This window comes from Microcaecilia unicolor, chromosome 4 (assembly GCF_901765095.1).
Source record: "Microcaecilia unicolor chromosome 4, aMicUni1.1, whole genome shotgun sequence".
Classification (NCBI taxonomy): Eukaryota; Metazoa; Chordata; class Amphibia; order Gymnophiona; family Siphonopidae; genus Microcaecilia; species Microcaecilia unicolor.
In genome coordinates, this window is record NC_044034.1 from 100574723 (window position 1) to 100588688 (window position 13966).

At 49.0% G+C, this 13966-nt stretch overlaps 1 protein-coding gene across 1 annotated transcript in view; it reads right to left on the reverse strand.

Moving 5' to 3' along the window:
- The window catches only part of AKAP11 (A-kinase anchoring protein 11), a 131346-nt gene that overhangs the window by 84386 nt on the left and 32994 nt on the right, over positions 1 to 13966 (reverse strand).

Genomic DNA, 13966 nt, shown 5'->3' on the forward strand with positions numbered 1-13966 from the left:
GCACAGGATGAGGAAGAAATTTAGTCTAGAGGTTGCAGCAGCCATTTTGATAATGGAGCCTGCATGAGAAGGAGTGACTGGAGATTGCCCAGACTGCACCATTTGACTACCAATGACTGTAAGGCAGGCTGAGGAGAGGGAGGAGTGGGACCTGCTCCTGTCTGAGGACACAGCACTGTTTCGGTTTCAGCTAGTGAGGGACACACCACTGTTTTGGTTTCAGTTGAAAACACACTGACATTTTCAGCCAAAACAGGACTAAATATGGATTTCAGGCCGGTTTTGGTGACAAAGCCAAAACTCAATCGGCCTCTACCCTGGAAATCTAAATTAATTACAGCAACTCAGATTTTCACTGCTCATTTTGGCATGTTTTTTGACTGACAATAAAGATGGAAAATGCATAGAATCAACAAGAGGCAACAAACACTAATTCTGAAAAGGAGTTTCTATTGCTAGCAGTAAAGTTATATCTTTGGCAATGCAGATGCCCCCTTTCAGGTTTTTTAAAAACCATTTTCCTCATTTTTATCACAGTCTCCCTGTGGCAAATTAAATGCCAGTGCAGTAGATTTTCTTACTGTCCTCCCTTCAGTTTTTAAGTCAAAGAGACAGTGCTTTTACTCTTACTAGGTTTACCCTGGTGTGAGTACTGCTGGATTTCTCAGCTGCTTTTGACATTGTGAACCACAGTACCATGCTAGAATGACTGACAAACAGGTATCAGTGGCACAGTACTTGCCTGGTTCAGATTCTATCAGATAGGAAACAGTACGTTTTGCTCAGTAGCATCTCACTGCCACCATAGGTACTGAGCTGTGGGGCACCACAAGGATCAATACTATCACCTATTTTATTACCTACCTGAAGCCACTAGCCAAGCTGATTTGGTTGATAGACTCAATCTATGCTGATAATGTGCAACTACTCACAACTAACTAAAGCAGACTTACCTACAGCCCTGAACTATCTGTTTGCCTCAGGAGTCTCTTCAATATGGATGTGTTCAACACTCTAGCTGTCATATAGCATCAAATGTCAATGCACCTTAGCATATGCACTAGAATCGCTCAAGCTATCACAGCCACCAAAATTTTTTGCTGTTTCACATACAAACCAATGGCTATGATAGCTTCAGCGATTATACTGCATATGCTAAGGTGCATTGACATTTGATGCTATAAGACAGCTAGAGTGTTGAACACATCCATAGTGAAGAGACTCCTGAGGCAGGCCTGTGTGGCCGAAACACGATTCGAGTCAAGTCCATTGGATGTTTGAATAAAACCTTTATATGACCTGCACATCATCTAGCTCCAAATATTTGGTGTCATCTTTGCTGTGTTTTGCTTGCCTTTTATTGTGCGAGTGACTTTGTTCTTCTGTTTTTGTCGATCTGACTACCTGTTTAACAGCAATCCAAGAACGAGGTAAAAATAACAAAACTTTGCCTGAACTCAAGTAAAACTGCGCTCCTGTGGGTCCTTAACACTGTCACATACCTGACATTAAAATCCCTCTTGGGAGCAATGAACTCCCCCTTACATCAAAGGCTAGAAACCTTGGGGTACAGCTAGACTTAATTATGCTGATCCCCCAAAATCCAACACTGAGAAACTGCCTGTATCATCTGTGACAACTATGCTGTCTCTCTCCATACATCAAGAAACAAGTCTTGTCACAGTAATTCATGCCATGATAATATCAAAGCTGAATTACTGTAATACACTCTACATTGGTCTGATTACAAAGAGTTTGCACCAACTCAAACTGATTCAGAATGCAGCAGCACAACCAATAGAGGGTTGTAAGCAAGGATTAATTTTGGGGTAATGGCTTGGCACACAGTTCCACTACTTCTTTTCAGACTCCAGAGCAGCAAAGCTGTTCTGCTCCAGCCCTAACTCATAGGCAGAAAGAGGAAGGTGAGGGACCAATCTGGAGTGGAGCAGAAAAGCAAAAATGTTAGATTGAGAACAGGAGACAGTATGAGCCTATCTAGCCCATTATATGAGCTGAAGCCAGTAGGCGGAACTTGCTGGCAGAAGGCGGAGAACGCCACCATTTTCGCTCACCCACTACTGAAAACAATAGCAAAAAAATTATTAGAAATAACGGACTAGCTACGCATGAACTATCTATAAAAAGTAAAAAGCTGCTCAGGGAGTACCTTAAAAAGATGGAGGACAAAACAAATTTTTTTAACTTATTTGACAGCTTTTAAAATTTATTTGAAAGCTTAAGTTCCCATATGTAGATATAAATATCAAGAAACAAAAATTGAATATCACTACAACAGCTTAAAAAAATTATTGTAGCTAGTAGAAACAGCAGTTATAAACTCTGCATTTTGTACTCATTTTTCTACACTGTTCTATATAATGCAGATGGCCAAATTTCAGTGAGGATATCCTGTTTCCTGATGGGTACATCTTAACTGTTGTAATCTGCCATGGGAAGCCTGGTGTTATAAGATGGAATATATTGAAATTAAATGGAAGTAAAATTAAACGCTCCTTTCATTGAGCCACATGGAATTACATCTTTATCTGTTTTGTAGAAGGTCACATTTAAGATACACAAATGGATTTTTCTGTTTTGAGCATGTTACAAGGACAAGTGGATTTATAAGTCAAAATAATAAAAATTTGTTTCATGCAGATCTCTCATTTGTTTAAAACATAACTAAATGGGCTGTAGGCCCCAACTGCACTCCATTGGTTTTCTTGTATTTTATTCTTGTGATGACTTATGCTATGCCAAAACTAAAAACTCTTCTCTCTTCCACCTGGTCGATAATAAAAGGAGCTCACTATGAACACTATTCACCCTAAAAGGTTGTTTTGTGACTGTAAATGAGGAATTGCGATATTGCATAAATGTGTGTTTTTGTTCCTAGCCATGCATCCAAAAGTTATATAATTCTTTCAAGAAAGCTAGTTAATTGTTTAACTTAACATAACCACAAAGGCATGGTATGGTTGCATTTTCAATATGGTAATACTAGAGCCCAGCTATGGAACATGTTATTTTGGGTTAGTCTTCACTGGACCAAGCTTGCTTTCCTTGTGCTACCACCATCCAGTTGAATAGGCAGTGCCTTAAAACGGTGGAGGATAAAGCGAATGCTACATACCTGTAGAAGGTATTCTCCGAGGACAGCAGGCTGATTGTTCTCACTGATGGGTGACGTCCACGGCAGCCCCTCCAATCGGAATCTTCACTAGCAAAAGCCTTTGCTAGCCCTCGCGCGCCAATGCGCACCGCGCATGCGCGGCCGTCTTCCCGCCCGAAACCGGCTCGTGCCGGCCAGTCTCATATGTCGCAAGACAAAGACTAGGGAAGACACAACTCCAAAGGGGAGGCGGGCGGGTTTGTGAGAACAATCAGCCTGCTGTCCTCGGATAATACCTTCTACAGGTATGTAGCATTCGCTTTCTCCGAGGACAAGCAGGCTGCTTGTTCTCACTGATGGGGTATCCCTAGCCCCCAGGCTCACTCAAAACAACAACCATGGTCAATTGGGCCTCGCAACGGCGAGGACATAACTGAGATTGACCTAAAAAAAATTACCAACTAACTGAGAGTGCAGCCTGGAACAGAACAAACATGGGCCTAGGGGGGGTGGAGTTGGATTCTAAACCCCGAACAGATTCTGAAGCACTGACTGCCCGAACCGACTGTCGCGTCGGGTATCCTGCTGCAGGCAGTAATGAGATGTGAATGTGTGGACAGATGACCACGTCGCAGCTTTGCAAATCTCTTCAATAGTGGCTGACTTCAAGTGGGCTACCGACGCTGCCATGGCTCTAACATTATGAGCCGTGACATGACCCTCAAGAGCCAGCCCGGCCTGGGCATAAGTGAAGGAAATGCAATCTGCTAGCCAATTGGATATGGTGCGTTTTCCTACAGCCATTCCCCTCCTGTTGGGATCAAAAGAAACAAACAATTGGGCGGACTGTCTGTTGGGCTGTGTCCGCTCCAGATAGAAGGCCAATGCTCTCTTGCAGTCCAATGTGTGCAGCTGACATTCAGCAGGGCAGGAATGAGGACGGGGAAAGAATGTTGGCAAGACAATTGACTGGTTCAGATGGAACTCCGACACAACCTTTGGCAAGAACTTAGGGTGAGTGCGGAGGACTACTCTGTTATGATGAAAATTGGTGTAAGGGGCCTGGGCTACCAGGGCCTGAAGCTCACTGACTCTACGAGCTGAAGTAACTGCCACCAAGAAAATGACCTTCCAGGTCAAGTACTTCAGATGGCAGGAATTCAGTGGCTCAAAAGGAGGTTTCATCAGCTAGGTGAGAACGACATTGAGATCCCATGACACGGTAGGAGGCTTGACAGGGGGCTTTGACAAAAGCAAACCTCTCATGAAGCGAACAACTAAAGGCTGTCCTGAGATCGGCTTACCTTCCACACGGTAATGGTATGCACTGATTGCACTAAGGTAAACCCTTACAGAGTTGGTCTTGAGACCAGACTCAGACAAGTGCAGAAGGTATTCAAGCAGGGTCTGTGTAGGACAAGAGCGAGGATCTAGGGCCTTGCTGTCACACCAGACGGCAAACCTCCTTCATAGAAAGAAGTAACTCCTCTTAGTGGAATCTTTCCTGGAAGCAAGCAAGATACGGGAGACACCCTGTGACAGACCCAAAGAGGCAAAGTCTACGCTCTCAACATCCAGGCCGTGAGAGCCATGGACTGGAGGTTGGGATGCAGAAGCGCCCCTTCGTCCTGTGTGATGAGGGTCGGAAAACACTCCAATCTCCACGGTTCTTCGGAGGACAACTCCAGAAGAAGAGGGAACCAGATCTGACGCGACCAAAAGGGAGCAATCAGAATCATGGTGCCTCGGTCTTGCTTGAGTTTCAACAAAGTCTTCCCCACCAGAGGTATGGGAGGATAAGCATACAGCAGACCCTCCCCCCAATCCAGGAGGAAGGCATCCGATGCCAGTCTGCCGTGGGCCTGAAGCCTGGAACAGAACTGAGGGACTTTGTGATTGGCTCGAGATGCGAAGAGGTCTACCAAGGGGGTGCCCCACACCTGAAAGATCTGTCGCACTACTCGGGAATTGAGCGACCACTCGTGAGGTTGCATAATCCTGCTCAACCTGTCGGCCAGACTGTTGTTTACGCCTGCCAGATATGTGGCTTGGAGCACCATGCCGTGACGGCGAGCCCAGAGCCACATGCTGATGGCTTCCTGACACAGGGGGCGAGATCCGGTGCCCCCCTGCTTGTTGACGTAGTACATGGCAACCTGGTTGTCTGTCTGAATTTGGATAATTTGGTGGGACAGCCGATCTCTGAAAGCCTTCAGAGCGTTCCAGATCGCTCGTAACTCCAGAAGATTGATCTGTAGATCGCGTTCCTGGAGGGACCAGCTTCCTTGGGTGTGAAGCCCATCGACATGAGCTCCCCATCCCAGGAGAGACGCATCCGTGGTCAGCACTTTTTGTGGCTGAGGAATTTGGAAAGGACGTCCCAGAGTCAAATTGGACCAAATTGTCCACCAATACAGGGATTTGAGAAAACTCGTGGACAGGTGGATCACGTCTTCTAGATCCCCAGCAGCCTGGAACCACTGGGAAGCTAGGGTCCATTGGGCAGATCTCATGTGAAGGCGGGCCATGGGAGTCACATGAACTGTGGAGGCCATGTGGCCCAGCAATCTCAACATCTGCCGAGCTGTGATCTGCTGTGACGCTCGCACCCGCGAGACGAGGGACAACAAGTTGTTGGCTCTCGCCTCTGGGAGATAGGCGCGAGCCGTCCGAGAATCCAGCAGAGCTCCTATGAATTTGAGTTTCTGCACTGGAAGAAGATGGGACTTTGGATAATTTATCACAAACCCCAGTAGCTCCAGAAGGCGAATAGTCATCTGCATGGACTGCAGGGCTCCTGCCTCGGATGTGTTCTTCACCAGCCAATCGTCGAGATATGGGAACACGTGCACCCCCAGCCTGCGAAGTGCCGCTGCTACTACAGCCAAGCACTTTGTGAACACCCTGGGTGCAGAGGCGAGCCCAAAGGGTAGCACACAGTACTGGAAGTGACGTGCGCCCAGCTGAAATCGCAGATACTGTCTGTGAGCTGGCAGTATCGGGATGTGTGTGTAGGCATCCTTCAAGTCCAGAGAGCATAGCCAATCGTTTTCCTGAATCATGGGAAGGAGGGTGCCCAGGGAAAGCATCCTGAACTTTTCTTTGACCAGATATTTGTTCAGGGCCCTTAGGTCTAGGATGGGACGCATCCCCCCTGTTTTCTTTTCCACAAGGAAGTACCTGGAATAGAATCCCAGACCTTCTTGCCCGGATGGCACGGGCTCGACCGCATTGGCGCTGAGAAGGGCGGAGAGTTCCTCTGCAAGTACCTGCTTGTGCTGGAAGCTGTAAGACTGAGCTCCCGGTGGACAATTTGGAGGTTTTGAGGCCAAATTGAGGGTGTATCCCTGCCGGACTATTTGGAGAACCCACTGATCAGAGGTTATAAGAGGCCACCTTTGGTGAAAAGCTTTCAACCTCCCTCTTACTGGCAGGTCGCCCGGCACTGACACTTGGATGTCGGCTATGCTCTGCTGGAGCCAGTCAAAAGCTCGTCCCTTGCTTTTGCTGGGGAGCCGAGGGGCCTTGCTGAGGCGCACGCTGCTGACGAAAGCGAGCGCGCTGGGGCTTAGCCTGGGCCGCAGGCTGTCGAGAAGGAGGATTGTACCTACGCTTACCAGAAGAGTAGGGAACATTCTTCCTTCCCCCCAAAAATCTTCTACCTGTAGAGGTAGAGGCTGAAGGCTGCCGGCGGGAGAACTTGTCGAATGCGGTGTCCCGCTGGTGGAGCTGCTCTACCACCTGTTCGACTTTCTCTCCAAAAATATTATCCGCACGGCAAGGCGAGTCCGCAATCCGCTGCTGGATTCGATTCTCCAGGTCGGAGGCATGCAGCCATGAGAGTCTGCGCATCACCACACCTTGAGCAGCGGCCCTGGACGCAACATCAAAGGTGTCATACACCCCTCTGGCCAGGAATTTTCTGCACGCCTTCAGCTGCCTGACCACCTCCTGAAAAGGCTTGGCTTGCTCAGGGGGGAGCGCATCCACCAAGCCCGCCAACTGCCGCACATTGTTCCGCATGTGTATGCTCGTGTAGAGCTGGTTAGGACTGAATTTTGGCCACGAGCATAGAAGAATGGTAGGCCTTCCTCCCAAAGGAGTCCAAGGTTCTAGAGTCCTTGCCCGGGGGCGCCGAAGCATGCTCCCTAGAACTCTTGGCCTTCTTCAGGGCCAAATCCACAACTCCAGAGTCATGAGGCAACTGAGTGCGCATCAGCTCTGGGTCCCCATGGATCCGGTACTGGGACTCGATCTTCTTGGGAATGTGGGGATTAGTTAATGGTTTGGTCCAGTTCGCCAGCAATGTCTTTTTGAGGACATGATGCATGGGTACTGTGGACGCTTCCTTAGGTGGAGAAGGATAGTCCAGGAGCTCAAACATTTCAGCCCTGGGCTCGTCCTCCACAACCACCGGGAAGGGGATGGCCGTAGACATCTCCCGGACAAAGGAAGCGAAAGACAGACTCTCGGGAGGAGAAAGCTGTCTTTCAGGAGAGGGAGTGGGATCAGAAGGAAGACCCTCAGACTCCTCGTCAGAGAAATATCTGATGTCTTCCTCTTCTTCCCACGAGGCCTCACCCTCGGTGTCAGACACAAGTTCACGAACCTGTGTCTGCAACCGTGCCCGGCTCGACTCCGTGGAACCACGGCCACGGTGGGAGCGTCGAGAGGTAGACTCCCTCGCCCGCACCGGCGAAGCTCCCTCCGCCGACGTAGTCGGGGAACCTTCCTGGGAGGCGACCGCGGTCGGCACCGCACGCGGTACCGACGCCGGAGACCTCACCCCGGGCGATGGACCAGCCGGCGCCACGCTCGACGGTACCGGTGGCGCAAGCACCCCCGGTACCGGAGGGGTAGGGCGCAACAGCTCTCCCAGGATCTCTGGGAGAACGGCCCGGAGGCTCTCGTTCAGAGCGGCTGCAGAAAAAGGCATGAAGGTCGATGCAGGCGTCGATGTCAGAGTCTGTTCCGGGCGTGGAGGCTGTTCCGGGCTGTCCAGAGTGGAGCGCATCGACACCTCTTGGACAGAGGGTGAGCGGTCCTCTCGGTGCCGATGCCTGCTGGGTGCCGACTCCCTCAGCGACCCAGAGCTCTCGGTGCCGACGCGGGAAGGGGACCGGTGTCGATGCTTCTTCGACTTCTTGGAGCGAAGCATGTCACCGGAGCTTCCCGGCACCGACGAGGAGGACGTAGAATCCAGCCGTCTCTTCCTCGGGGCCGAGACCGAAGGGGGTCGGTCTCGGGGGGGGCTGTACCGCAGGAGCCCTCAGGGTAGGGGGAGACCCACCCGAAGGCTCACCGCCACCAGCAGGGGAATGGACAGCCCTCACCTGCACTCCAGACGAAGCACCACCGTCCGACGACATCAGCAGACGAGGTCCCGATACCACCGACGTCGATACAGTCGTCCGATGTCTCAGCGCCGATGCAGAGGGCCGATGCCTCGATGCACTCGATGCACTGGCAGCCGAGGATGAAGGTCTGGACGCTGAAGACGTCGATGCACTCGATACCCCCGGTGCCGATGCCGACGAAGAGCCCGAGAACAAAATGTTCCACTGGGCTAACCTCGCTACCTGAGTCCGCTTTTGTAAAAGGGAACACAGACTACAGGCCTGAGGGCGGTGCCCAGCCCCCAGACACTGAAGACACGACGCGTGCCTGTCAGTGAGCGAGATTACCCGGGCGCACTGGGTGCACTTCTTGAAGCCGCTGGAAGGCTTCGATGTCATGGGCGGAAAAATCACGCCGGCGAGATCAAAACTCGAAATGACGAAAATTGGCACCACAAAAATAGGGAGAAGAAAATTTTGACCGAGGCCTAACTGAGGCCTACCCCGACGACGAAAGAAAACTTACCGGGGCAAAAAGCTCGAAATACGGGAAGGAAAAAACCAAAAAGGCTCTTCCCGAACACTTTTTAAACTTTCTGAGAAGAAACGAGTCGAAAACGACGCGCGAGGTCAACTTTCCGGGGCACGAACGGCGAAACATGACCGTACCGAGCGCGGACAAAAGAAGACTGGCCGGCACGAGCCGGTTTCGGGCGGGAAGACGGCCGCGCATGCGCGGTGCGCATCGGCGCGCGAGGGCTAGCAAAGGCTTTTGCTAGTGAAGATTCCGATTGGAGGGGCTGCCGTGGACGTCACCCATCAGTGAGAACAAGCAGCCTGCTTGTCCTTGGAGAAAGAATTTTATTTTATTTAACATGTATATCCCAAATTATCCCAAGCAAACTCGGGTTCAATGTGGCTTACATTTGAAATTACAGTGAGACAGAATAATATAATTTAGTTATATCATGGGAGCAAGTAGATGGATACGTCTGAAACAGATTAGCATATATACCCAGCTGGGTATTTAAAAGTCTGTCCTTTACATGTTCAGAAATCATACCCATAAGTATAGACAGTTATTCAAACATTATCACATGACCACACCACAACAGGCATCCATACACACACTGCAAAAGTAAACAAAAACTTCTACAGAGTACATCCAAAACTCATTTACAACTTCCAGAATTATAGACAGCAGATGTACAGATCAGTAGGATTCAAAGTAGCCCAAAACAAGTAAAGTCAGAAATAACACAGTTTATACCTAACTAGCCGTTATTGGTATGGGGGCTATCCAAGGCCCCCTCACCCCTCCCCTCACCGCTGCAAGGCCCCCTCCCCCCACCTCGCCGCTGCAAGGCCCCCTGCCCTCCCTCCTTCCCTACCAGCTCCAAGGCCCCCCCTCCTTCTGACCTCCCATATCCAGCATCCTCCCTCTTTCACTGCCAGCTCCAAGGCCCTCTGTCCCTCCCCCTCCCAGATCCAAGGCCCCCCCCATCCCTCCCTCCCAGCTCCAAGGCCCCCCTCCTTCTGATACCCCCCATGTCCAGCATTTCTCCTGCCCTCCCCTCCCTCCCTCTGCCCCAAGGTCGCCGCCGCCGCCCGCCACCACCCGGGCCCTCTGTTCGCCACTGAACTTACAGCGCCGAAACCGCAGCAGGCAGATCAGCTGAGCTCCCGTCAGCCTTCCTTCTGTGCCTGTGTCCCGCCCTCGTGTGATGTAACGTCGGCGAGGGCGGGACACAGGCAGGGAAGGAAAGCCGATGGGTGCTCAGCTAATCTGCCTGCTGCGTTTTCAGCGATGTAAGTTCAATAGTGAAGAGAGGGCCCGGGCCGGGTGGAGGGGGGGGGGGGGCGGCGGCAGTGACTCCGGGTGGAGGGAGCGGCAGCGGCAATCTCGGGGGGGGGGGGGGGAGCGGTAGCGACCTCGGCGGTTCCCTTCCTCCCCTTCGCGCAGTTTCCCTCTCTGTCCCGCCCCCTTCATCACGTATTGAGGCGGGGGCGGGACAGAGAGGGAAGTCTCTACTGCGCATTTGCGGGTGAGTACAGTCACACGCAATTTATATGTTTGATTGTTCAACCATCTTTAGGACTCACCTATGGGTTTAAAAAGTAAAACCATGTGCATGTAAGGACTGGATAAAAGAATTTAAACAAAGTTTAAAGCAAATGTCCTTAATATCTAATACTTGGTAGCAATAATGAAACAGTGATAGAATATTCACATAGGAGGCAGCCTGAGTCAACAGATTTATTTTCCACTGAACATAATTAACTTTGTATGAACTTGGCAGCTAATATGTTGGCACAGTTAGACTGCCTCTGAACAGAACATCTGTATGAAGAATGCCCTTCCCTCGTTATTCAATACCCCTCTGTGAAATAGTAGTAATAAAAAATGCAAGTGCATTTTTATAATATACCACTGCATTCCACAAAACAAAAGAAGCAAATTCCCACATGACATCTTTTTCTTTTGATGTAGGCACAGGAAAAAAGATGTTAAATGCTCCCAGGTTTAAGCAAAAGAGATTAAATGACCCCTGGCACAGGTGCTGTGCCCCAAAACATGGCCCATGTTGGGTCAATGATGCAAGACTGATATGTAAGATTTATGCTGTGCAATTAAAGGACTTGTCCTGCTTTTGAAGGCTCCTAGTACTTCTTTTGCTCTTTGGCCTTTACTAGGTGGAAACATCTCTGCACGAATACAGGGAGTCCCTATAACCAGCCCCTCAAAAATCACACGATTTACAATTTAGAACTAATAACTATTCTAACCGATGAAACCAATACTTTCTCTATGTACATCCGTATGCTGCACAAGCCGGCATGTTTGAAAATATAAATGAAATCAAATAAAAATGCTACCAACAATAAAGAATGGCAACATGGATAGAGCAGCTCATAGGTTTGCTTGCTTTGTTTTCGGTGAATGGGCTTGACAGCTGCGCAAAGGAGAGGGAAAGGAAGACCAATCTAATTGGCTTCAGCTTTTAGACGTCATGCTGTCTCCTGTTCTCAATCTAACCTCCTTGCAGAAAACAGTCACTCTGCCCCCTAATTCCAGGCTCTTTTCCTGATGCTCCTGACCCTGGCTTGCCCATTCAATTCACAGATCCACTTCCTTTTTATTTACAAACTAGTAAAAAATGCCCGTTTCAAAAGGAAACGAAACGGGCGCTAGCAAGGCAATTCCCCACCCTCCCTCGCTGTTCCAGACTCTGCCCTCCCTCTTTTCCCCCCCCCCCCTCTTCCGTGACTCTGTCGACCCCCCTTCTCGGCGAAAACCGTCCCCCGCCGCCGTCCACTACCTGTACTGACGGGGGACCCCATCCCCGTCAGCCGAAGTCCTGTGCTGGCCTTCGTGGCGTTGCTTCTTCAATGATTTTGTGTTCAAGTTCCTCTGCGTACGTCTGCCTATTATATCCACCTCTTCATTCAATGTTATATACTTTTTTTGAGAGAGGTTTATAAGTGTGTTTTTGTTTGTTCTTACATCCTGCTTAGCTGCTGACAAGGATAACTTGCAATCTTTCAACACCATCTGCCCTGAGATATTTTTGCCTTTATTGCAACCTTCATATCGGGATGCCCTAACTTCCTAGCTTTGACAGTTTCCTTCAAAATTTATATATGTCTATAAAGATTGATACAGGTCCTTAATTTTTGGCTTGTTCCACAGATGTACACCCCTCTTCACATACTTTGCACTGGGTTATGTACAGTACATTTATATGAAAAAAATATGAATGTGAGCCTTGTATTTTGAATGTCTTTGCCTTAAGGGTAATTGTAGGGTCCTGTGATATGTGATGTCAGTTGCATCATGGTGCCTTGCAGGCCTTGCTCCATTTTCTTCTATTTGGAATTCTGTTTGGAGTTTATTCCTTATAACTTTTTGTTTCAGATCATGTGGTTGCCAAAAGGCTAGAACTAAGGGGACACAGAATATTTTATGTTTCAATCTTTTTTATTGTAACCAACCACAGTAATATAATAAACAGTGACTGTCCAACAGTTCAAACACGTACAGATATGTTCAACTATGAAGTTATACATTTTGTCGAGTTATCTCTTATCTGGTTACAGCATTTATTCATTCCCCCCTCCCCCCAACTTATCAATCTTAACCCTTCCCACCCTTATCTCTCTAATTTAAGGCATAAGAATCTAAGCATCATTTCTCTCGCTTCAATACAGTCAAGATAATCTCTAGAGATTTAACAGATGACTCCGGGCTGCCGGAGTAAGAGTCTGCCACAAGGGTGCCCAGCACCGTTGAAATTTCTTTCCCGCTACCGAGTCTAAGGTAAAATGTTCTTGACGCTCCAGGCGCATTAGATACAACATTCTGACTCTCCATGACTGCTGGGTAGGCGGCTTCCTTGTTATCCACTCCGCCAAAATCACTTGCTTGGCAGAGATGGTTGCTTTTATCACAAATTCCATGTATCCTTTGGGCCTAGGCATGCTTAGTCTAGGGTGTCCGAACAGCAGGGTAGCGTCATATGTCCACTTTCAGCCCCATATCTGAGATACATAAATTATTATGTCTCTCCAAAATTTCTCTACTGCCTTGCATCTCCAGAACATGTGCCCCAGTGTTGCCCCCTCTCTTCCACACTTGGGGCATGAGCCGCAGGGGGACACTCCCAGATGGAAAGCTCTATGGGGGGCAACATACAGTCGCATCACAAATTTGTATTGCACTTCCCACTGACTCGCTGCTTTGGTTAAGCGCCTGATGGATAAAATATGTCTTCACTTGTATATCCGTGATGTCAATCAATAAGTCCTCTTTCCACTGTTCTGCCAGTCGCAAATAATCCACTTCCGCCGCTGTGTCTCGAATGTGTCTATGGTGGTAGGTTAAAGGCACTTCTTGCTGCGCCCCCAGTGAAAATGCTGTCTTTAGCTCTTCTTGCACATCCTCTGCCAGCCATTCCCATGTCAGTGTTCCGATATAATGTTTGAGTTGTAAGTAGTGAAATCTGTCTCGCTCCTCTAGCCCATATTCCCTCTGTAGATCTGGGAACGGCTTTATCTTGCCCTCTAAAGTGAGTACTTGCAGCAGGTATTCCACCCCCTTTTGTCTCCACCTGTGGAATACTGCATACAAGTTTCCAGGTGCAAAGTCTCTGTTTCCACAGATGGACCGGAACGGAGTCACTCTTGCTGAAAATTTGTGTAACTGGCAAATCCAGGCCCATGTCGCTTTAGCCGATGTCATTATCCCTGAGTACTTTAGCACCTCTGGGATGGGGCCTCCTCCCACGTGCAAGTAGTTAGAGAAGTGTATTCGGGGTACTAATTGTGTCTCCAGTATGGTATTAGAAAACTCCTCTGTCCCTCGGTACCAGTCATTTATATGGCGCATCCCACACGCCACTTTTAGATGTCTCACACTTAGTAGTCCAAGACCCCCATATTCCACTGGAATTGTTGAGATGGACAATGGAAGGCACGCTCTCTTCCCCTGCCAGAGGAATCTTTGCGTAATGTTAGT